The following is a 27,541-nucleotide window of genomic DNA, read 5'->3' on the forward strand; positions in this document are numbered from 1 at the left end:
TTTTATAAACCTTTAAATATTTAAGTATTCCAAAAAGTTTTAGGAAGTCTGCAATCACATTAATAAAATATTAATTTAATTTTTTTTGCTTTTTTTCTTTGCTTTTATGTATAATTAAACTTTAATTTTGCCCGGTTTTTGCCCGGTTTTTGGATTTGAAAAATTGAAATACATGCCCGGATTTTGCCAGGTTTTTATGAAAAAATGGCCGGAATTGCTAGGCCCGGATGGGAGTGGAAAAAATTCTGGCAACCTTACCTAATCACGATCTTGAAATAAATTTAAAAAAAATAAGCTTTAAGCTATGCTAATAAAACGCTGCCGCTTAAGTACATCCGGAACGTCCTTAACAGCCTTTAACCCCGTTGTCTGACTTTTAATAACTTCAAAATTGATGATTGGAACTGAAAATCATATTTGAGTAACATTATAAGCTTCCCAATAACATGAATTTTGTAGAAATCGGTTGAGAAAAAAGAGAGTTTAGCGAAAAAGTTGATTACCGTCATTTGAGCGCTTGCGGTATGAATAGGTATACCACACGCGTTATTCAAAAGCCACAAATCTTAGAAAAAATATAAAAACGCAAAAAAAAACTTCCATATTAAAAACTGAAATAGTCCTGTAGTTTAATTTGTGAAAAAGGGCTTTATCGGTATTTAAAGATTAAAAACTTTAACTGGGTTTTAATTCCGATTTTCGATTTCTTTATTACCAGTTTCACTAAGGGATATTTTTGGATCAGTAATCAGAAAAAAATATAATGGTGTAGTAAAAATATATCAGAGTTTTTAATCTGTTTCTGGTTCATAACAATTATTATCAAAAATTTATCCCAAATATTTGCATTTTCGAATGAGAATCATTTATATTTCGTTGCGCTGATATGATGAAGCTCAGGGAATTAGATATTTAATTTTCTTCTTTTCAATAATGAGTGTTTATAATTCATTTAACGACATTTATTACGAGAGAATCGTAAATTAGCTTATCAGTCTAAATTTTTCAATTCCCTGGTAAACAAAATACAAAAACCAATGTTTCATCAACATTTTCTGGAATTAATGGACTCGTAAATTGAATTGGGCTGGTGATATAGCTCAGTTGGCAAGTCAGTTGCTTCCTGAGCCAATGTCCGCGAGTTCGAGCCCAAGAGTAAACATCGAACACAGTTGTACCGGATAAGTTTTTCAATAATTGTCCGCCAACTGCAACGTTGATAAAGTCGCGAATGCCACAAAGATGGTAAAAGACTATAATCGAAACAAAAAAAAAAATAAATTGAAGTTATATCAATAGACATCGTAATATGTTTATAAAGAAAGTGGAGTTTAAAGTTTTAATTTCTTCTCTTATGTTGAAACTTTTCAAAATACCAATGATTTAGTTCAATGAGATAAAATTGGAGCAAAACGGTCAGTTTGCGGCACACCCTCTCCTCACTCTTCAAATCTGAACGTCCCTCTCCCACCAAAAGCGAACTCTAGGGCCACGCCTGGCTTTGGTAATGAGCGTTTTTTTTTTGTTCTCAGTATGTCTATCAGCTAACAAGAAATAAAAAACGCAAGCCGCTTGCCGCCGACCGTGGCCTAGCGGATAGCATTCAAGTCTTCTAAGCCAGGGTCATGAGATCAAGTCTTGGTCACGGAAAACACAGTACTCTTTCTGTGGGTTGATGGTGTAAGCATTAGTCAAATGCTAGCCATTATATCCTTGAAAGATGTACGCTTAGTCTTAAGTAGAATTTAGATCTCTTCAAAGAAACATGAAGTTTCACTGAGATCCTATATGTGTGTGTTCGTTTAAAAAAAAAGCCAAATTTATACATACTGAGAACATTACCAAAAATATTGTATATTCAATGCGAGGGAATGACTGGACTGGACTAGACTAAAAATAAGCGCAGTGATAAAAGTATTCCTTTGAAGAGATCCATATTCTTTAAATGATTAACAAAAAAAATAAACAAATTAAAAAAATAATAGATAATGCTTAGTAAGTATCTACTAGGAAAACTTTTACAAAAAATATTTTAACGGTTATATATTTGATTTTTAAAATTTTAATAAGTGTACCAAAGTTCAATGAGGTGACGTATCACTTTCAATTTGAAAATGTTGCGATTTCGTATTTTTGGCATTTACCTGAAGACAGATATAAGAAGCAGGTTCAATGTGAGATATTCTGCGTTGGCCAAAAGATGTTAAACAACGACTGCAAAACATATGATGCGATTTCAAAGGCGAGAAAAATAAACCGTGTAAACAACAAATTTCGCACAAGAGCGAAACAATGGATTTTTTCTTTATTTACTCAAAATTCAGTGAAAAGGTATATTCAGGTGGAAAAATAATTAGTGAAAAATCTAGTTGACAACAAGTTAAAAAAATAGGTGTCTTTTAAATTGCATCAAAACTTCTGTGTTTCGTATTTCAAGAACATATATTTTTCGGTGATTTACGACGATAAATATAACTGTTTTTTACGTTTCGGCTTACTGAGGATGGCTGAAATTCAGTAAGCCGAAACGTAAAAAACAGTTATATTTATCGTCGTAAATCACCGAAAAATATCAATCAAAGAAAACCACAAGAAAGTGCGGTGATCAAAACCAAACAAATATTTCAAGAACGGAAATTTTGATACATGTTTCAAATAAGTTAAACTTTGTAACCCACTTTTTAAAATTCTTTGACGATTGACGGTCAATTGTGACAGTTGATTGATTGAAAAATATGGTTTTGTCACCACCTTTTTTGCATTTTTTTTTTATCATGACATATAAAAAATTAAAATAAATCTATTTGTTCTGATTGTTTTTTAAAGAAAATTGAAATAAATTTATAGCAAAATACTTTATTCTTAAATATACAAGGGATTAATCAACTGAAAGCTGAAAATCTCTATAATAAGGATATTTTTTTTTCTTTGCATAAAAATGTGTATATGGTGTATGTTTTAAATCACAATATTTTTCTCTTTGATCCTACTTTTTCACTGATCAAAAGTTGAAACACTAAGATTTTAATGGTTTCGACATGAAACATATTTTTGAGCGGCTATTTATGTTCACTCTTCAAGTGCGCAGAATAAGGACAGTGGCTTATTGATTGTCAAACTTGAGACCGTAGATCATCAAAAATGTAGACCGCAAATCGCTAGGAGCATAGAGGAAAAAAAAACAGAATGCTATCTTCCATGAAAAGAATCTAGCAACACTGTGACCTGGCCAAGTTCTAGCTTCAGTTATGATTTTTTAATATCAGCAGAGTGTACCAAGAGTTTTCATTTTATAAAAACGAAACATTTATTAAAGAAAGCTCTCTGGAGCCACTCTCAATTTCCGAGTAAATATGTGACTGCTACTGAGAAAAAGAAGACAAAAAACTAAAGTAGGTAGCTTTCCCAAAAGAAAAATGTTGGAAACGGTAATGAAAACTGTATCACGTGTTATCTTAGGAGTTTCTAGAAGGAGAACCCCACTGCATTGCATATACTAGGTATGAGGAACCTAGGAGATGACGCACTAAACTTTATTCCCTGGTGCTTGTTTCGAATGATTTAATAACAAAAGCTCAACATTACCACGATGGTCGTTGGTAAACTTTCACTATGAAAAGTTTTTTTTGTATTTTTTGCTAACTTGTGAAAGCACCCAAGAATAAGCTCTACTAGTTGCTAGTCTTTGCAATAACAGTTTCGAGATCATTCTAATTAAAAGTTCATTACAAAGTTGTGACTTCCAGCGATTCTTCACAGGGACTGTTGAATTTAAAAGCACTTTGAACTGGGATGGGGAAGAAAACTAGTATAAATTATTCAATCAATTACTTCTATTTTGCGTATTTTTTTTACTTCACACCTACACACATGAATACTAAACCAATATCTTCAAAAATTTCAAAGATTTTTTTGCCTTTGTTCCCAAACCAAACTCCATTTTATAAAGATGTTCCTGGAAGCTGGAAGCGAACAAAACCCTTCAGTGATCTGAAACAGATTACAGTACAAGCAGTATTTCCAGAGCTGTGACTTGTTGTATCGGATAAATATTTGAGTTTTGCTTCTTTGCTATGCACGACGTACAGCAGTGCTAAATCGAGCAAATTCTTATGGAGCTGTAGCAGCAAAAAAGCTTAGATCAAAAACTCCGGATGAATTGAAACACTATGATAAAAAGCTGTTCAAAAATGCTTATTTGACGAGTAAATAAAATGATTTCCGTTTCTATAAATCATTATGCTATGGTTAAGTTGAAAAGAGCAAGCAATGAAAAATTCGGACGTTTTTCTTATAATTTTTCCATCAGTGCAGCACTCTTAGCTGGCAGCAATGGGCCCCGGATGTGAGCCGGAGTGCTGAGCTATGCTTCCGGGATGCAGAGTCAGAAAAACGCATTTATGCATTTTCCCTTTTCTTGCCACCCACCAAAATACACAAAAAAAAGCACACACTACCACAAACAGGCACACATGAATGCACACAAAGCTGTACACAAATGTTGACTCCAATTGGAGAAAGTTTTTCTTGGTAGTGGGTAATTAGAGCTTTTGCGACTGTACGTGAAATTCTCTTGATTTTTCCAAACGTGAAACTTGATGGTTTCAATATAAGAAGTGAAATTTTCATGTAGGTACTGTTGAATCTTCATACATTTGTCTCAGTACATTTGTTTTCCATACTTACATAAAAAATTCAAACTTAATTTTGATGCCCGCTGTAAAATAAAGGTAACAGTGAGAAAAATAGAAAGTTCACAAATAACACAGATAAACTGTGAAAATAAAATCCCAGAAATAAAATCCATAACATTTATCAATGCAAGATTTTACAGCATTGTAAAGCCCAAATGCATAGAAGTATTGTGTTTAGATTGTAAAGCAATGATTAAATTAAATAAACAAAGATATGATAAAGATAAAGATAAACCTAATTGATTTTGTTTAAAAAATTATAAAGGCTTAGTTTTTTATTTCGAAAAACTTTTGTTCTACGAACAACTTATAGATAGCAATATTTTTTTTTAAAACTTTGCATAACTTTTAAGACTAAACTTATAATATTTTTCAAAAACAAAGAAAAAAAATCAAAATTTTTGTTAAATTAAAAATTTGAATTTTGGAAAAACGTACAGAACTTTAAAAGCTGTGGAATTTGTGACATTTGTGACTAAGTTGTCAAACAATTTCAATCCACTGTTTTGAACTTTTTGTGACCCTTCCATTAAATAAAATTTTAAAAAATATTTCTTGACTTCATTATGTAGACCATAACTTAAGCTTTAAAATGCATAAGATAGATTTTTATTGAGTATGTAATGAATGAGCTGCAATAATTTTCCTGAGGCATGTTTTTTTATGATTTTTTTCTTTCCTGCTGAATAACGATAGAACTAGTAACTTTAGCTGTGTATATTGTTCCAAACATATTTTACAGACGTTACAAGGTTTCTAGTGAATTAAGTTTTGTTGTAACCGGTTAGATATGAGAAAATTATAACAATTTTAGCTTGGAGTGTTAAATTGACACTCTGATCTGATAAGGGTAACAAAACCTAGTGCGGATGAATTAAATGAAAGTTTACAACTTTTTTATGGATATTTCAAAACATTGCGATTTTTCACTCTTCAGGCCCTTCACTATAACGAAGAAACGAATATTTTGTTTTATATATAACTAGCTGACCCGTTGTGCTTTGCTACACCTTCCGGAAATAAATGTAATTTGTAAAAATTTATTCAAATTTAGATTTTGAAGAGCATTTTTTTAAATCAAACCTCATCATACTTCAGAATCAACAACTTTGAAATGAGAGCTGCAGCTGCAGTTCTGAATTGCAATTATTTACTGCAATTTATTATTTACTGAAACTTGATCTCTAAACTCGTTTTTCAAGATTCGAAATTTGTACTCTGTACCCAAAAGAACCTTTTTAAGTATGGTCCCTTCTTTGAGAAGCTCTTAATCTTAAATTTACATGGGAGCTCTCCCATCTTTTTCAATTTTGTCCCCCACTGCTTGAAGAAGGTAGGCAAATTAAACCGGCTCGATACCAAAACCGGCTCTCTTTGAAAGTCAAACATTCAAAAATGTTGGGAAAAATAAATTTCTAAGTTTACATTTGTCTCGAATATTGTGGCAAGTGTCAATGCAAAGCTTATTTACAGATGCGTCAGAGTAATGGCTTTAAAACAGATTTAATACGAATTCCTGTGTTTTGTTTTATCAAGTTTCACTGATATATCTGGTTCTGGTTAGACCAAGTGGAGCGTGATCTGGCAAACGTGGGGTGCCCGAGAAATTGGAAAACGGTTGCTATGAACCGAGTGAATTTTAGGAATTATGTTCGTCAAGTTATGTCATAAGACGGAATACTATGTAAATAAAAATAAATAAATGATATATCTGCAGTATTCCTGCAATATAAATTTATGTTTGTTACTCAACTTTTAACGAATGATGTTCAAAGGGAATGATCTTCATATACAAAGACATTTAAGAATTTTCAATATCCGCTTCAGTTTCAACATTCGGAATACCCCTTCTGGTCTTTCCAACATATTGAATCATTTTGAAGATGAATTTTTTCAATGCTCGACGTTTGCCCTTACCCCACCGTGTAAGTTGACAGGAGGGAATATTGTTTTTAACACTTTAAGGGTATACTAAAAATTTCTATTAAAATTTTTGCGTCAAGTTGAATATCAGTTCTAAAGTCTCGCTTTTCAAAAACGAAGCGGATCAAAAGTCTCTTTTTTGCAGCCATGTAACACAAAAACACTGTTCATGTTAAGTACGTACTTGAATTGGTATGTAAGCAAAAAGTACGGTGGTTTTTTTCAGAACTATTTCAAATAAAAAGCTCCCATTTTCATTTCAAAATTCGTTTCAGTTGTGTATTTGGGCCGAGGTAACAATTTCTAGAAGAAAACATTATTTTTAATTTTTTTTTTACAGAAAAAGTTGAACGTTTGAACATGTTCTAATGTTCCTTGAATGAAAAGTCGAATGCTACCTACATTAACACGAATTAAATATGGAAGTTTTTTTGCAAATCTTTCAATTGGTTTTGATTCGATTGAAAAAATACCAATCCGTGTCACATCTAGGCGTCATTTATTACCACGTGCTGTGTACAAATCAAATAAGCAAGAAAAAACACATCTAGGTTGCATATCGCCCCACGTGTTTGAGAAACAGGCGCCTTATTGTTAAATTTTCCAGCAATCAATGAACAGTGTGCTTTGGTTACTATCCTCTTGCGACGACGTTTGCTCGCCCATGGAGACGAAAAACAAACCCCTCAAAGAAAATATGCTTGGTTGAGAAATACGCGCCAAAATATTCCTACTGATCAGTATGCTATGCCTGGGTTACTTTCCTTTTGCGACGTTGGCTGGCGACGCTTCGACCATAGAGACAAAAAACAAACCGCCCAAAGGAAAAAAAAAATCTCAAGAAAATGGATGTCATGACTTTAATTTGTTTCGAAAAACTACAAATTTTGTATGGAAGCCTCTCCTTCCTTAAGTCGGATGGAGTTTTGACTATTACAGAAACCATCCCCAGCTTAAAAAACCCTCAGATGCCAGTTTTGACGATGATCGGTTCAGTAGTTTCCGAGTCTATAGGGAACAGACAGACAGACAAACATTCATTTTTATATATATAGATATGTTCTTGCGTTATTATTTGGTTGGAGTTTTATTAGACAAAACTGAACGCAATCAGCATTCTTTCAAGGCCTTCAAGTATTGTCGTTTTGTGTACAGTTTTTTTTCTAAACAAAGATAAAATGTGATTTTATGAAGCAGATATAGAAATTTTAAACCGAAGAAAATTAATCCGGACAATCATATTGGGTAATTTTTACCTTTTTAAAACTTTCGTCGCCACGCTTATTTTGGATGTTTTACTAGCCGGGCCCAAAGAAATTTCGGAGCGAGAAAAAAAAAACGAGAACTTCACCATTTGAAACGTGTGGCTAAACTGAGCAGCTAACTTGAGTAAGAGAGCGTCACACGATTTTTATGTGACGTGGCCTCCCAGGAAATACACCCATCACACGAATATTGGTCCCATGGCGGCGAACGTGTTAAGCTTCAAAATGAAGTGGCTCCAGAGAGTGCTTAAATTTTTAAGTCCATTGAAGACCATGACCATGGTCATTAAAATTTATGCACTCTCTGGAGCCACTAAATTTTGAAGTTTATAAAGTAAAAAAACCCAAAATGATTGTTCGGAATAATTTCCTTGGGATAAAAATTACAATTTCCGCTTCATAAAACCAAATTTATCTCTGTTTACCAAAAAAAAAAAAAATTGCATACAAAACGAAAAAACTTTACCCTTTAAAAATTTTCCGAGTTTTCCATTTATTTTCATTTATTTTGGAAAAAAAAGATAGTATGGTTCATATTCATCACAGAGAGAGTAATTTCCCTTTAAACTTTGGCATGGACTGTAAAAAAAATATGATTTTTCCTTATTCAATATAATTTATCAAAACATGCCCCACTAATTTAGCTGTCTGATGAACCACTGATACGGAGGTACGTTTTTAAAAACGTTGAATATTTTATCAGAAAAGCTTTTTATGGCAAAAAACGGTATGGTAGCATTCAGGAAAAATAAGAGTTCATTGTGTGCATAGTAGTTTTTTATGCTATGCTAATGAAATCAATTATTTAAAATTTTCGACATTTTAGAACTTAAGCGGGCTCTAGGTCCAAAGTAGGAGCACTCACCCTAGTTGACCCCTGAGACACAAATTGATGATATGTGATGAAAATGCATCAGATTAAATTCATTCCGCTCATTTTCAAAATCTTTCAACTTCTTCTAACTTTCTATCCACCTACAATTTTTATAATTTGTTCTGTTTTTTCTTAAAGAACATAATATTCACCGATAAGATAGCGTTCATCTCTTCTATGCCAATGGTCATGAGATCAAATCTCGATCGTTGCATTAATAGTACATCTTCATTTTATGAGTTTCTGGTTTAAGCATTTTGTAAAATGCTGGCTGTCATATCATCGAAAGATGGTATTATAGTTGTAAATACATAAGTTGTTAATAAAGCTGAACTAAGAAATGCTACACAATATTCAATTGTCGCTCTGTTTTCCAAAACTAAAAGATTATTATTTTCAATTATTTTTGAAGGATAAATAGGTTTTTTGTTAAAAGATCAATCATCAGCATGCTACGTCTCAGAACCACCAGAATATTTGACGATCCGGTGCATAAAATTGCACGATTTCAGTCGTCACGAAAGTTCCTCAAATGCTATTTTAATTTTACCCCATCCTACCCGAAGCTGTCGGCCGCAGCAACAGAAAATGAATCCTAGCAGCGCAAAAGCGGCTGGCATCCTTTAACTTTGCACAACTTATTATCAATAGAGTTGGTGGAAAACAAAAGCATTCCGCAAGCGATGATGTCGAGTGGTTTGTTCGTTCGGCGGTATAGAATTTCGAATCTTGCCTGCCTTCAGGGGTGGGTTCCTGGCTAGCAGGTTGCCGCTATTTAGGCGTTCGCCTCTGATTGGTACGAGAGAGTTGTGGTCTAGCGAGGCGAAGGCATCGTCGTCATCATCATCATCATCAGCAACATCAACAATCTCAACGGCACAACAGCTGCTACGAGCTCTGAAAATCGCATTATGGAATACACGCATTCAATTCGGTTGGTAATGAAAGACAGAGATAGAGATAGAACAAGCGAGAGGGAGCATAGAACGAAATTTGTGTCCCATTATGTTCGCCCGATGAAAGGAGGTGCAGGAAATAAATAAGTAATTGAAAGAATACCGGGAGAAAATTTTGATTTGTATTCCTGAATTGAGATGTCAGCTGCAAGAAATTCACTTTATGCCCGTAAGCATAAATGGACGCTGCTGGCCGATTGTGGTCCTTGGAGAAAATGTGCCTCCCCTATCTAGGCATTGGAAGGGAATATTATGATTTATGCTGCCCGATTGCTGCTGGAACAAAAGAGCATTAGCACTGAAAACGGACCAACCTTCTTGCGGTTGTACTATGTTGATATAATTCAATACGGTTGCTGCTAATGGATGATAGTTTTGAATGGAAGCTTCTCGTTGATTATGTGAGGCTTGATGTTATTGTTGATGTCTTGATCAGAAAAGTAAACATTATTGTAGTTTTGAACATCTCTCAACTCTCATGATTGTTTTTACAGAGCTAAATTTAAAGTTTTAAGACAAAGTTATTGTAATAAACTAGTTGATCCCGTACAAACTTCGTTTCGCTAGCAATTCTAAAAATAATCTAAGGACTGTATTTTTCAGTGAAGTTACCTAGTAATGTAGCGTTAACGAGTAGAAATTTTCGTGATAATTTATCAATTTTATTTTAGAAAGTGATACAGAAACTCATTGACCAAAATTGATTGTGAAAAATCCAAGAAAGTCTCAGTGGAAAACCCCAAAACAGCTGGAAACTCACTGTTCGACCAAAGTTCTTATGAAAAATCGAACAGGAAGTTCTAGAGAACTAACAGTGAGCTAAAATTTTAATCAAAACTGCAGATCCACAATCCAAAAATTTCGAGTAAAGTGGTAAAGAGGACCATTTATTCTTTCTGATTCGTTCAGCTGACAAATAAACAGGCTTTACTTCATGACTAACAAGGTAAAAAGCAGCCCTCCGTTAAAAAAACAAACTTAGGAGGTAAAATCGTTCATAAAATACTTGAACCGCTTACGGGGAAACATTTAAAAAAATAATCGTAATGGATAGCAAAACGATCGTCTTAGATTTTATGTGTAAGGTTTCCAGTCAGAAGTCTCGCTTCAAGTCTCGCTCGTATTTTGTGAAGATAAACAATGAGAAAATTTCGAAGTCTAGTACTTGGTGTGGCTGACGATGTGTGGAATCAGTCAGAGTTAAATAACGATTGACACAATAAATGGACTCGAAATCGACAGTTTTTCTTGCATATCATTTCCATCAGGAAGCTCAGAAGTTAAAATATTGTATAAGATTGGCCCAAGTATACTACCCTGAGGGACACCAGCTCTAATGGGTGTCCTTTCAGAGCATGAATTTTGATAGCTTACTTGTAAGGTTCGGCTAGTCAAATAATTTTGTATAATTTTGGTGAGATATACGGGAAAATCAAACCAAGCTAATTTAGTTACTAAACCTTTGTGCCAAACACTGTCAAATGCTTTTTCAATATCTAGAAGAGCAACACCAGTTGAATAACCTTCAGATTTGTTAGCGTTAATCATATTAGCTACACTCAAAAGTTGATGTGTAGTAGAATGTCCATGACGAAAACCAAATTGTTCATCAGGGAAAATAGAATTCTGATTAATGTGGATCATTATTCTATTCAAAATAACTCTCTCAAATAGTTTACTTAAAGAAGGAAGCAAACTAATAGGTCGATAACTTGAAGGCTCTGAAGCACTTTTTCCAGGTTTCAAAATTGGAGTTACTTTGGCATTTTTCCATTTATTTGGAAAATAAGTGAAAACATTTATTGAAGATTTTAACTAAAAAATTTAAAGTGCTTTCAGGCAACTTTTAAATAAGAATAAAGAAAGTCCCATCTTCCCCCGGAGCTTTCATATTTTTAAATTTCTTGAAAATCAATTTAAGTTCATCAATATTTGTCTCACAGGAACTTTCAAATACATTTTGCTTACAAAAAATATCATCAAATTCAAGGGAAATTTGAGCATCAATTGGACTTACAACGTTTAAATTAAAATCATGAGCAGACTCAAATTGTTGAGCTAATTTTTGAGCTTTTTCTGCATTAGTTAAAAGAAGTTTATTCCCATCTTTCAAAGAAGGAATTGGCTTCTGGGGCTTTTTCAGAATTTTAGTTAATTTCCAAAATGGCTTTGAGTAGGGTTTTACGTCTTCAACTGCTTTTGCAAAATTTTCATTACGAATAAAGTTTAAACGACGTTTGATCTCTTTTTGAAGGTCGCAATAAATAAATTTCAAATAAGGATCCCTAGTACGTTGATATTGGCGACGACGAATGTTTTTCAGTCGTATCAAAAACTGAAGGTCATCATCGATCAAAGGTTGATTGAATTTATGTTTAACTTTAGGTATTGAAGTGGCTTTAGCATTGACTATTGAAGTTTTCAAATTTTCTACAGCCAAATCAATATCTTCAATTGAATTCAGTGGAACGTTTACATCTAAATTACGTTCAATAAAATTCCTATATCGCTCCCAGTCAGCTTTTTGAAAGTTAAAAGTTGATTTTAAAGGGTTTTCAATGGGACTTTGGGATAAAGAAAATGTTACTGGAAGGTGGTCTGAATCGAGGTCCGCAAGAGTAACTAATTGACTACAATGCTCGCCTGAATCCGTTAGAACCAAATCAATTGTGGAAGGATTTCTAATCGAAGAGAAACAAGTATGCCCATTAGGATATTCAATAGTATAATTACCTGCAGAGCAGTCATTAAATAAAATATTCCCATTTGAATTTGATGAAATATTATTCCAAGATCGGTGTTTTGCATTAAAGTCATCAATAATAAAAAAATTTAGATTTGTTTCTGTTGAGTTTTTGTAAATCTCCCTTTAAAAAATTTTTCTGTTCACCGCCACATTGAAAAGGCAAATATGCGGCAATAATTTTTTTTTTTTGTTTCGATTATAGTCGTTTTACCATCTTTATGGCATTCGCAACTTTATCAACGTTGCAGTTGGCGGATCGTTATTGAAAAACTTATCCGGTACAACTGTGTTCGATGTTTACTCTTGGGCTCGAACTCGCGGACATCGGCTCAGGAGACAACAGACTTGCCAACTGAGCTATATCACAAGTTTCTAATTCAATTCCAATTGTTTCTAAGACTTTTGTATTGAAAGAAGGAAGAAGTCTAAATTTGAGACGACTATTGATGACAATAGCAAGTCGATCATTTCGCAAAATTTTAAAGAAAGCATTGCTTTTCAAGTTATTGTCTGGCTTTAAAAAAGTTTTAGTGATGGCAGCAATATGTATGTTTTGAGTTTTCAAAAATAAAAATAAACTCATCTTGGTTTGCCAGCAAAGATCTAGCGTTCCAATTCATAATATTTAAACACCTTTTTGGATCCATGAGGGAATCGTAAAGTCATAATAATTTTGTTGGCATAATTAAAAGAAGTTTGGAAAGCTTCAAACATTGGATTTGCTTTCAACATAAGTTGCATCATTTCCATTAAAGAATTATTTCGGATGTTTGGAGGTTTTACTTGACGCAACGAAAAATACAAATCAAAAAGTGGCAAATAAATAAAAACTCGTTTCTCAGAAAGAATTCAACAAATATATCTACTAAGAACATGAGCTTGTCTACCCAATCCATCGCTTTTATCGGAAATATAAACATCTGCGCAGAGCATCAATTGTGCTTCGTCTTGGAACAACAACCTGTGAATGGAAAAGACAAGGAAAAACACCAAGCCATAAATTGTTTCCAACTTCTAATCCTCTTCAAGTATGTATCCGTTTACTGGGAAAGACAGAATACGAAAACAAAACCAAGAAGAAGAAAAATCCTACATTCATACAACAAAATCCACACCGTCACCAAAGCCGGCACACGCCATTGCTCGATTTATGCTTTCTCCCCAACCGAACTTGAGAGCCATTTCTATGCTGTGAGCAGACAAAATTGTTGCACAAATGATTTGATTTATTGCATGACGACACGACAACGGGACGCGATGAACTTGGTTATCACAATCTAAACAACATACAATTTTCAGCATGCGTATGTATATCTCTTTGTTTTTGGTTCTGTGGCCTTCCTCATCGGTTGTTTTGTTTGAATGTTTTGTGATTGTGGCCTGATTTTTTTCTTATTTTGTTGTGGAAGCTCGTTCAAATTCACCTGAATTAAACAGTACCCGGAAAACTCGACAATGACGGTCGATTGATATGCATGCAGTCTAAATAAAAAAAACAGTACATGGAAATAAATAAAACCCCTTGAATTTGCATATACTTAACTGAGACAGAGCTGGATTTCGGATTTGAGGAATCGAGAGTATCTGTTAAGGATGCTCGTTTTATAGAAACTTTGATGTTTATTTTACATCGTGAACAATAATCACAAAAAGAAACTTTTAAATCTTCTAAAATACAACCTGCCCGGAAAAGCTAGAAAATCTTATGTAGAATGAATTTGAAAAGTTGACATTATTTGACACGTTTTGGCATCTTAAGATTCTAGAAATACAAAGCTCAGAATTGTTGACGATTTCTCATGGGAAATTGTTTTTCGATTATTTTTAGTTCGCAATTTTTTAGGCTTCCTAATATTTAAAAACAACTATGCGCAAGATTTTGAGCATATTACCGCAAGTTTACCGCAATAAATTGGTTTCATATGGACACCCAAGAGCTGATTAGAGTTGAAACTGTGAGTCAAATCATTTCAGTCTTCAACAAAGTTGTTTACTTATTTACTTACTTACTTACTTAAAGTTACCGCGCCGATCCTGCGGTGCATAGGGCCGTGGTAAAAGGCCTCCACTGTTGACGATCCGGAGCCAGCGGCAATCTCGATTTATAGCGCCATTTGATGACACCGGCGATGTTGTTACTCATTTGAGAACCAATTGCCAGACTACCAAGCACGGAACAAAGTTGTTTTATGGGTTAAAATGTTTGAAATCAATGACAATCTTGAACCATGTCAGTAAAAAGTTATCTTATCATTTTAAGTTTGTATAAATTGTTAATTGTCAAGATAAAAACTTGTCATAAGTTATTTTAGTTGTATTTTTATCTTGTTACTAGCTGACCCGGTAAACTTCGTTTTACCTTCTAAAGTACAAATCGTAATAAATGTTTAATTTTATTTACACGTCCTTAACTGCATCGTGCTAGCGAATAGATTCTTATGGAAATCGTAACAAATAAAGTTGAAATTGTATTGGGACCCCCCTTTCATAAAAAGTGAGATTCTTGAATATATTATACAAACCATCTTTGACCCAAAAAACCCTAGGATACCAAATTTCCCTTCATTCCTACCGACCATTCATACGTGATGTTGTTACAAAGAAAATGCCTCCATTTTTATATATAAGATGGGAAGAGATAACTTTGTATGGGGACCCCCCTTTCATAAAAAGTGAGATTCCTGAAACTATTATACAAACCATCTCTGACCCAAAAAACCCTCGGATACCAAATTTCACTTCATTCCGACCGACCATTCATACGTGATGTTGTTACAAAGAAAATACCTCCATTTTTATATATAAGAAGATGGGAAGAGATAACTTTGTATGGGGACCCCCCTTTCATAAAAAGTGAGATTCTTGAAACTATTATACAAACCATCTTTGACCCAAAAAACTCTCGGATACCAAATTTCACTTCATTCCGACCTACCATTCATACGTGATGTTGTTACAAAGAAAATGCCTCCATATCTTGTTATTGAAAGTGCCCAAGTAACACAGAATAAGCCAACTAGCATTAGGACGTTTTATTATGGTTTTATCATGGCATTTTTTTTGTGCAGCTCGTGTTCAGACCGTTTAATACCAATACCAATATTTTAAAGCTTTCGTGCGATTTTTAGTCATTTACAGAATCTTAAAGTTCAGTGAAAGTCGTCATCTTCAAGATGAAGTCAGAAAAAGGGATTCAACTTCTACTTGTTTTACCCTTTACAGTTGCGTTCAAAAAAGAATGAAATCGCATGAAGCTGCGCATCCACTTCCAACTTTGACAAGCTGCCATTTCTCTCTCGGTTTATATTTTTTCATAAAAATTTCACACAATCTAGTTCAACTATCCAACTAACACTCCACAAAATTTGAAGTCTTTATAATGACGAGAAACAAAGATACAGCTTTTCGCGTAAAAAAGGGTAATTTGGAATTGCTTCACTAAATTTGCTGTATCTCTGACAATTTTCATTGGAAAATCTTGAAATTTGGTCCAAAGATGTAAAAATGTTTGATCTAATACCAGACCAAGTTTTGTCAAAATCGATGAACGTGATAAAAAATGGTGCCGGGTTGAAAATGAGGTTCATTATCGCCTAGCAGACGATTTCATTCTTTTTTGGACGGATGTTTGTATGGAAATCGTAATCCATGTATTCCTGGTTTTTTCTTTCACAAAACCAAAAGTTATCACAAAGAATGTTGTAAATTGCTAAAAACTTCATTTGTACTTTGTTTCGAAAGAGAAAATGTTTCAAGAGGGTTCAAAATAAGAAAAACAGAGTTTCAGAAATGACCTGCTAATTATACCGATAAACAAATTTGATCCATAATTTAAGCGAATATTCTATTCGCTCTTTTGTTTCAATATCAGTTCTGTTGGAACAATTTCTATTTCAAAACAATGCAAGGATGAAGATCCTATCTATTTACAACATTCTTTGTAAGAAATGTTGTTTTTGTGGAATAAAAAACCAAGGATACACAGATAACGATTTTTTCCATGCAAACATCCGTCCAAAAAAGAATGAAATCGTCTGCTAGGCGATAATGAACCTCATCTTCAAACCGGCACCATTTTTTATCACGTTCATCGATCTTGACGAAACTTGGCTTGGTATTAGATCAAACATTTTTACATCTTTGGACCAAATTTCAAGATTTTCCAATGAAAATTGTCAAAGATACAGCAAATTTAGTGAAGCAATTCCAAATTTCCCTTTTTTACGCGAAAAGCTGTATCTTTGTTCTTCGCCATTATAAAGACTTTATATTTTGTGGAGTGTTAGTTGGATAGTTGAACTAGATTGTGTGAAATTTTCAAGAAAAAATATAAACCAAGAGAGAAATGGCAGCTTGTCAAAGTTGGAAGTGGATGCGCAGCTTCATGCGATTTCATTCTTTTTTGAACGCAACTGTAACTCAATATTAATATTGTGGCATATAATGCGATTTTAAGTGATTAACGGAATTTGAAAGCTAAGCGGAAGCCGCCATCAAGATGGCGTCTAATAGCGAAATTCGTGTTTTTTTTAGTTTAGCCATTCACCCAATACTCATAGAGGGGAGATTTTAAGTCATCTTCAGCATTTTAAAGTTCAGCGGAAGCCGCAATCTTCGATTTCAAGATGGCGTCAGATAGCCAAATTCGATATCTACTCGTTGATCGATTTAAACATATTGGATTTCAAGATGGCGTCGGACAAAGAAATTCGACCTCTTATCGTGTAACCATTTCAACTAATACCCCGTATTGTGGATGCATCATGAGATTTTCAGTAATTTACAGCTTTGAAAAGAGTAGCGAAAGCCGCCATCTTGGATTAATGATGGCGTCTAACAACAAAATTCAAATTTCTTATAGTGAAATTAAACTCGTTCTAGTTTAGCCCTTTAGTCAATACCCATATTGTTGGGGATTCATGCGATTTTAAGTGATTTACAGCATTTTAAAGTTCAGCAAATGCCGCCATCTCGGATTTCATGATCGTGTTTAGCAATTTCACCCAATAGCCATATAGTAAGAATTTAATGCGATTTTCAGTGATTGAAATTATTTCAATTTTCAGCGGAAACCTCTATATTGGATTTTAAGATGACGTCGGAATGGAAAAATTCGACTTCTTCTAGTTTAACCCTTTCACCATTATTGTTTCATGCGATTCTATGTTATATTATGATTTTTTTTAATTTTATGTAATTGGTTTGCTTGCGAGAGAAACGTCAAATTTTGGCTTTTATATAGCTCTGACAAAAACCATTATAAAACTTTTTAGTCACAAACAAAAACACACAAAATAAAGGCCATCGATTTCGTGAATCCTTGCTCCGGTTGGCGAGAGCGATCTAGTTGAAAATTTAACCTTCTTCATAATTAAAATTGGCAATGAAAATAGCCGTTCCTACGTGGCTTCTTTAAGTTCTAGTTTTTTTTGCTGTTTATTGCGCTTTATTAGTACTGGTGTAGGGCTAAGTGGGGTAGGTTATCAACAAAATAAGTAAGTTTTTGTATTATTAGCTGAAGTAAATAAACGATATTTCAATTTTGTAAAGTATCTAAAAATGAATGATTTTTTCCCTTCTTTATTTCAAGATTTTTTATATTTATTAATTGCAGCTTGTGGGCGTTAAACGTTTTTAATTACCACGTTCGTTCAAAACAAGGCCGTGCGAACGGTAAGGGGGAGATTTTTTTCAAGTAAAATTTTTAGCGTAGTATCCGAAAATTACATGACCTTAAATTGTTCAAAAAACAGGTGTTACCAAGCAAGTCAGAAATTTGGAATTTACTCTTAAATTTCAAGCCCAAACATTTCATCTTACCACACTATATAACGTTCACAAATTGAAACTTATTTTTAATTGTAAATTTTGATTTGCAATTCAATTACCCTTTTGTATTGAAACTCTAAACTAGACTTACAAAACCCTACCTCGTCTTTAGTGTAGAAGTGTAACTAAACAATTACAGGGTTTTAAACGAACCATTTTAAATTCAAAATTAATAAATCGAATACTTATTTTATACATCGACAATTTGGATACCATGAAACAGGCGTTTAACTCTAACAGAATTTGAAAAATAAAATCAAAAATCCAATACCCTTTAACTTATTACTAAAAATTTTGATTTGAATAAAACCATTTATGGAATTGAAAATATTATGCTGATATAAATTTCTTAATGAAACCAATTTCATTCTAAATTTTATATTGTTCATGTTTCTCTCAACATCACATTTGAAAAGGTTTTGATAAATTACACAAGGCCAACATATTTACATTTTTCCGAGAAGCAATGAATTTCGAACGTGATTTTGACTAATTAGAGTGCCATGAATCTAAATGTGCAATTTTTCTATCAGCTTTTGTCATTGAAATATCACTTCAAAATAAGTGAAAACTATTTAGGGAAGCTCTGCACTTTTTTTCATCAAGACCTTAAGTCATTTTGAGTTTTGAGATAAAAGTAATAAAAGTTTTTTTCTCATTTTCTCATTTAACGAATTAAAAAGAAGTTTTAAACCAAATGGAATTAAAGATACTTTTTAAAGCATAAACCAAATAACCAACCTAATAATCCAATAACCAGGTTCCAACAAATTTGTAATTGAAAACAAGTTTTTTTTAAACTTTTTGCCAGTATGGTCAAATATACTTGTAATGATATCATTCCTAATTTTAAAAAAAACTGTTAAATTTTACTTTTTTAGAACTTGTCTCATCTTCATCACCAAAATATTATACTTTATTTGAATGAAATATAATAATAGAAATCAGATTCAGATTTTTTCTTAAATGTATGTTTGGAAGTTAATCAATTATCAATGATTGATTTAACTTAAAACTGACACATTTCCAAACTCCATAGAATCAAAACTAAGTGTGATTGTTTAAATTTGACAAAAGATCAGAGTTCAGGACGTTGAAATCTACCAAATCAATCATTAAAACATAAGCTCTAGAATGCCGTTCCCTTGAGTTATCAATTTAATTCTAAAAGAAAGTTTTTATAATAGTAAGACGTGTTTATTAAAAAAAAATCCTTCATTAATGTTTAAAAATTATTTTATTTGAGTTTTTCAATGAGTTGATCGAATTTTTTTGTTAAGTTTTTTTAATTTTAAGAAATATATTTGATAAGTTTGGCTATGCTTTTAGATTCTTATTTTTTTTTAATCTCAAAACATAAACCTTCAACGAATCAAAAATTCACATTTCAAAACGCGATTTATTTTTTTTTTTCAAACTCAAAACACAACAGTGGAATTTTTTATCCTGTTGAAAGTGAAGAAAAGAACTGTAAATTAATATGAATAGTAAACAGCAAGTATTGTCAATTTTCTAACAATTTATAATGATTAATGTTTTACCTGATCAGACAATTATTTTAGAATTCAGATTTTTTTTTTCCTAAATTTGTGGTTTGGAAACATTCATTTCAAATTTAAAAACGAGACTGCTTAAAAATTATTTTGAAGCAAACTTCAGATCATTTTCAAAAAATTATCAATGACTTCCAAAAAACATCATTTGTTTGAAACTTTCATTGTGATTTGTTAAGGAAATTTTGATTTTGTTTAATCAGTAAAATGTGTTATTTTTTAGTGACATATCATCATGATAATCGTGAGTGAGATAATGATGTTAAGAAATGCATTTCCTTGTTAATTGTGTATTGTATTATGTTTAGCTAAATTTGAATTTTGAAACCCCCCCCCCCCCCCATGGACGGGTCCTTCGCACGGGCCTGGTTCAAAATTAACCCCTTGCCTGAGGGGTGACGGTTACAATTCTTGTTATGTGATGACTTTGAGTATTGACTTTATTCCTAGTTTGTAATCACATCTAAACACGACTGTATTTTAGTTATATTTATTTGAATATTAAAATTTAATGTTGAAAAGTTATGGGCTTTTTTCAGTTTAACATTGGTGAAAGGCATTTTCATATAATCACAGATTCACAATTCTAAGAAACTTATAAAGTAATGTAAATAGGCTTATTTTCAAGATTTGATAATTTGCCGTTCATTTGACTGTTCAGTAAATTTTATAAATCAACCAATGCTTAGAAACGAGTGTTCATAATTAGCCCGTATGTCGAAAAATACCTGATAAATATGAACGCTACTGTGTGCGTGGGTGAAATTATTTTTAAACAGCAAATCATATCACACCTCATGGAGCCACATTTTATCTTAATTCAAAACGATTTTTGTATCTCAGAAATATGAGTTTTGTTAATGGCTGTGACTACAAACTTTATATATTTAGGTTTAGGAATTATAACTGTAAATTATTAATAGAATGATAATCTTTCAAAATTGATCGGTTTTGAGACTTTACTATGACACATAAGCCATCCGAAATTTTCGTTAGAAGAGATGTTTTTTAAAGAAACTATTTTTGTGACGCGTGATCCGATCGCGACTTCCAATTTGCATCCGCACGTAATTCTAAGTCAAAAATCTACCTGCGTTGTTTAACTAGACTCAACTATTGTAAAAATTTTAGTGTTCATTTTAGTATCATGAAGATATTAGACGATTTAAAAAAAAAAATGTCTCCTAAGCATCAGTTCTTAGCATCTTGCAAATTCTGAAGCACTTTTTGGTTTTCCCCAACGAGTAGATTGAGGTTATGTATCGTTTGCAGAAAAAATACATTCTAAAACCAACAGCAGTAGTGAAATGCATATAATTGGACGGACCGGGCCGCTTGACATTGTAAAGCTTTCAAAAGCTTTCGACCACGAGTAGTGCTATTCCGGGAGTGCCCTAAGTGTGAAAAGAAAAGCAGCGCAGAAATATCTTCACGAAAGCAATACAATTCGCTCCTCTTGGTGTTTGTGATTGTTACAAATGTCTCCGTCATTGTTATTGTTTCTGTGTTGTTATGGGACTATTTTTATCCTTGTAGTACTTGCTTAGACGCCGCCGGAGTCGAATACACTTTCTTGACAACCGCCATTAGTGCATGACAATTCGCACGCAGCAAAAAAGGAACTAGCTTAGAGGGTTTTCAAAAGGGCGAGAGAGTTGAAATCTGATTTTACCTATAAGGGCTGTGAAAAGCCCGAACAATTAGAACAAATTGAAATCATATGTATCAAACGCCAGTTTCAAAAGTCTCCCGAGAAATGATTAATTGTTTTAGACGATTGTACCCGGAAAAGTGCTTGCCTGGCGGGAAGCAAAAACTTTCCCCAATCCCTTAGCCGTTCGCTGCGGCGTCGTTCTCCGTCGCGGGTGGCGGTTGTCCAAAACACGCTCCCAACGATTTTACCACACCGGGAAGCTCGGACCTCACAGCAGCAGCGGCATCCGGGTGGTAGTTATAAAATCTGCTAACCTACCGTTTCCATTTACGCGCGCGATTCCGAACAAAACAAAAAAGGGTGATAAGGTGGATAAAATGGGATCCCCAGCATGGTTTTATCCTCGTCATTCGTGTCATGTTTCTGTCTCTCTGAACCCCTCAGCAGTGGCGCGCCAAACGACTTCATAACACTTGAGGATTAGGCAACTTGGGAGCAGCGAATCAACCGTTCGGACCAAGGATGATGAATTGATTTTTTTCTGCTTTTTTCGGATTATAGGAACTCCTCATCAAAATTTTGATAACTCTTCCTCCTTTGAATCAATAACAATCATTATTTCAGCATTAGCAGCAAATTTTCCACATCCCTGCCAAATCTTTGTGGAAATGCTGATTTTCAGTTTTTTTCGGCCTGAAAAATTTGCTTTAATTTAGTTGGAATAGGTATAAGATTTAATTATTTATTTTCTGGTATTCGCATTTAGTCTTGAACGGCTATCATACCGATTGAGAATGAAAAGTTACTTGTAGGTATGTAAAAATGCCAACCATTAAATATTCATAAAAATGAATTTCGTATTTTGTAAACCAGGGAGTTGAAAAAAAAATTGACTTATGAGCTCATTAAGAAATCTCTCGCCATAAATGTTGTACGTCTTGGTGGCCAACCGGTTGGCGTGGCGAGACGGTTGTTGCATGGATCATCTGAAAGATTTGTTTGCTAACTCGGTACTGGGTGTAAAATGTTATAGGCTTATACGGTGTATTTATTTTGTTTAAAAAAAAAAATGAAGAGATTTTATATAAAGCATGGATCACGCAAAATCTGGACGCATTAAAAAGGTTCTATCTCGGAGCTATGTGAACGAAATAAAAATATTTTGTAATCAAAATGTACGGTTTTAATTTTACTTCAAAGGAAAAATAATGAAAAAAATTATTCCGATGTTGTTTTGATGAAATTCCGAACTTTTCGTCGAGAACCACTCATCATAGTTTGGACACCCACAGTCTCTTCATCTCTGTTGCATCCCGAGTCGTCCTACCATTCTTCTTCATCTTCTGCTTGAGAATTGCCAAAAATTTTTCGACAGGGCGGAATTGAGAACAGTTGGGAAGGTTGATGTCCTTTTCGACAAAATCCACCCGTTGGCCCGATACCACTGTAGTACATCTTAGCTGTAGTGGCAGCATACCAAATCTGGCGAAAACTTTACTGGTCCTTTGTGAGATCTAATGTACAAATAAAAAACGTTTATCAAAGCACTCCTCCTTGTAAATTTCGGAGTCCATGGTCTTGTTTTTCACAAAAACCGGGGTTTTTCGTTTGCAGTTGCAATTACCTTGCCAAATCAAACACTTTCTTGCCAACTTATCGGCAAAAACGAATTTGAACTTGGCGGAGACATCACCCCGACCAATGGCTTTGTTAAGTTTTTGGCCAGGAAGCTGCCCAAAATCCATCTTCACGTACGTTTCGTCATCGATGAGGATGCATCCGTCGTTCTTCGTTAGAACTTTGTTGTATAACTTCCGGGTCAGTCCTTTGGCTTCTACATTCTTCTTCAATGTCCGGTTTGGTTGCTTTCTGGCCCGATAAGATCGTATTCCTTCTGACGGTGCACCGGTCTGCATTGAATTTCTTGGCGATGTCATAGTCCGACTACCCTGGGTTTACCTTGATCGTTCTCAAAACCTTCAAATCCAGTTTCCGATCCCTAGGTCTACTATAACGCTTGGTATGACCTGCCGATCGATAATATGCATCTCACGGAAACAGTTGAGAATGCTGCACACGGACGATTTGACCATCTTCACAAATTTCGCGGGTTTTTGACGTGGGTGTTCAAAATTAATTTTTGTCTCGCGGCGTCCATCACGTGAACTTTTTTGGAACAAAATGAATCGTAATGAAATTTGCAACACTGATAGAGGAAACATTTCAAAACAAAGTACTTTCAAATCATTAGATCTCACAAAGGACCAGTTAAGTTTTTGCCAGCAAAGAGGTACTACAGTGGTATCGGGCCAACGGGTGGATTTTGTCGAAAAGTACATCAACCCACCCAACTGCCCTCAAATCCGCCCTATCGAAAAATTTTGGGCAATTGTCAAGCAAAAGATGAAGAAGAATGGTAGGGCGACTCGAGATGCAACAGAGATGAAGAGACTGTGGAACAAAATGGCCGCTGGGGTCAGTGAATAGGGTGTCCAAACTATGATGAGTGGTTCTCGACGACAAGTTCGAAATTTCATCAAAACAACATCGGAATAATTTTTTTTTTCTTTGAAGTGCAATAAAAACTCTACATTTTGATTACAAAACATTTTTATTTCGTTCACATAGCTCCGAGATTGACCCATTTTAATGCGTCCAGATTTTGCGTGATCCATGCTTTAATCATCCAGATTGTTCACTTTTTTGTAGGATTTAGCTTTTTATTGAGGTCTATTAATGGAATGGATGCAATATTATTTTTTGGAAAAACGTAAAATAGGAGTTAGTTAAGTCATTATTTTTCTTTTCAAGCAAAATTTAAATTGTATGATGTAGTGAAATATATATTTTTGTTCTTGACTAATGACGGAAATAAGGAAAGTTATATAATAAAGACTGGGTGAACGATTATAGATTTCTTATCCACATGACTCAGTAAAATTCTTATTCCTCGACAAAAACTATGTGTGTAATTCTGTGATTCAACCCTAAAAGTTCGTAACGATTACACAGGGGAACGCATTTTTGGTGCCTATGTTTCAATTACTGATTATGTAAGATATTATCGTCCTCAAACCAAAACATTTTACAGATTTTGTGTAACATTCGTATTGAACATTCGAATATTGTATGTAACATTCATTGACAATGCGCAACATGAAGTTTTTAGCCACAGAACGATTTTTTATTGTTTAATTTATCAGATATTAGTTCTTGACGAGCCGAAGAGTTGTATAGAATCGAAAAAAACCCATACACATAAGATTATTTCGCAAAATATCAGTGTTATATTAGCACTTTGAATGAAAGGTTATTTTATATTATTTTGTTTTGTGTCAGAACCTTTGTTCGGATGAGCAGAAACCAGAACTTCACTTAGGGACTGTTAACAGTATAAGAGATCGTTTATTGAACATTCATTAAACTTTACAATTTTTCCCGCTCTAATTTTGAATACAAATTAAAACTTATCATACAACTGGCAACACTTAAGCTATACAAAAAGCAAACGCTTAGCAGGAGTTGTACACAATGTTATGTGACGTTCGTCCTGAGAGTGATCAATATTGTTGGGATTCAACATATTTAATTCAGTAATGTTTTCAGGGTTTTCTTTAGAGTCACCTTAAATGTTAAGCATCGTTTATTCCCATATGTAGGGGAGAGTGGGGTATCGTGGGCCATGGGGAAACGTGGGCCACTTTTAATATCTCAGATTTATGTTGAGATAAAAATCTCAAACCAACTGTCATCGTCGTCGCTTTGTGTAAGCATATATTTCTATATGTTGTTGACTGAAATACGCATCATATGCTTCTTCTATTTATCAAGCTAAAAAAAGTTAGGAAAATTTACTTACATAATCAAAAAAACACCCACTAATTTCATCGATGGGGAACCTAAAGTGCATAACAAAAATATGCTTATATGCTTATGATCTTAGTTTTTTCATGATCTTTCAAGTGAAAAGGGAATTTTTGATGAAACATCAATAAGTCACACAAACGCAACCAATTTGCAAATCATAGCTTGTGGGGAATCGTGGGCCACACGTCTTGAACCACCAATATTTTTATGTTTTTATACACATTCAGAACTAAAAATACATTTTGCCTATCTTTAAAGTTCTCTTATGCCAAATGAAGAGTTATGAAAAATATTTTGTCCATCCTATATAAGAAATTTTGCCAAAACGTTCGCGAGCCAGGTTTTGGAATCTTTTCGATCATACACAGCTCTCTTTTTTATTTCATCATCTGAAATTGCTTTAAAATAAAAAAATGAATAAGGAAATCACAGTTTTGGTCAATTCATAAACTTTGCATGTTATTTGGCCAATTGGGATTTGGTGGCCCACGATTCCCCACCATTTTTCATAATCCAAAAAATATTGCTCTTTTTCAAACAGTCAGAATTTGGGGAAAATAACTTATTAAAATTAAAAATAATTTATGATACCTTGAAAATGTAGAAAACCATACCATTTTTTATTTTCATTTTATCTTTTATAATAAAGAAGTTATGGAACAACGAAAAAAAGTGGCCCATGATTCCCCACTCTCCCATACAATATGTGTCGATGCTATAAACTCACTCTTTGCTTTTTTCTTCTCACATGCCATTATGTAGTGTTCCCAGAAAGGGTTTCAAAAGGATGTCGAAATCCTATAAGACTGAATACTGCAATTCCTTGATCCTCTAGTTGAAGCTTACAATTTTCCAATTATGAACAAAATAAAACATATGTACGTTATTTCAGAACCAATCTCAATGATTGAAACTTCTGGTTTCTGTTCGAACGTATTGAAAAATATAAAACCAAAATATTGAATAGGCACTGTCGAATTTTCTATTTTTCACAACTTTCATCTACTATTAAAAAACGAAATCATCGACCTTTGTTCTTTTAATAATTCTTTTGGATCTTCAGGGCCTTTCTGTAACCTCATGTCCACGCCGAATATTCGTATCCTCCGAAAAAAAACCAAAGAATCGGCAGCAAAACCATAGAAGCCACTTTCAGAGTCACTATCCATTTCTCCATCTTAATATATTCTCCTCTTGAAACTAGCACTGTGGCCAGTCTCCACGGGCAACACAGATTGTTGTTCAACTGATTCAACATCCTGGTCTAAAGAGACAAAACCGTCTGATCGACTCAAATCCGAAAACTGTCCTCTGGGAAAACTGTCGAACGTCTAGCTTTCCGATAAGAATCGTCACAGACTTTCAACTGAAACCCGTAAAACATCTGGAGAAAACCATTTTATCCTTCCAAAGCTGTTCGCAAAATTTCCGTACAAATCTATTTTAGATAATTTTGACCTGTTATTTACGTACGTTCTCCTGGCCGTAAGTATTGACCAATTTAGATGAGTTTTAATTCATTGTATAGATAATTTATTCTTGTATCTTAATATTGAAAAATAAGTCAAAATATTTTACGAGATTACCAGCTGATCCCGAATGAAAAAACCCGAAAAAGAGCTCTTTTAAGAATGCTTATAACTTGTGACAGGTTCCAAATATTGCGCTAATTTTATAATATTTAAAATTGTTATAATATTATGTTATAATTTATTTATAATATTGAAAATTGTTGTGACTTTTTTAAGAAAGAATTTTTTCTACCGGAAGTTCCGGGATAGCCGCCAAAACTTCCTTTGGACCACCAAAAACTTTTACATCCATGGATAGATTAATTCTTAACAATTCTCAATTTTATAAAATCAGCGCAATATTTGGAACCTGATATAAGTTATAAGCATTCTAAAAGAGCTCTTTTTCGGAACTTTTTTCATTCGGATTCAGCTACTGGTGATCTCGTAAAATATTTCGACTTATTTTTTCGATATTGAGAAACTAGAATAAATTATTTATACAATGAATTAAAATTCATCAAAATCGGTCAATATTTGCGGCCAAGGGAACATACGCAAACTCTCGGGTCATATAGACCCTAACAGTCTAATTTCGGATTTTTTTGAGGGAGCACTTCCGGTGGTCACAGGAAGTAGCCTGGTACTACAAATTGTGTATTTCGTGAT

The sequence above is a fragment of the Uranotaenia lowii genome, chromosome 3 (genome assembly GCF_029784155.1).
Source record: "Uranotaenia lowii strain MFRU-FL chromosome 3, ASM2978415v1, whole genome shotgun sequence".
Taxonomy (NCBI): Eukaryota; Metazoa; Arthropoda; class Insecta; order Diptera; family Culicidae; genus Uranotaenia; species Uranotaenia lowii.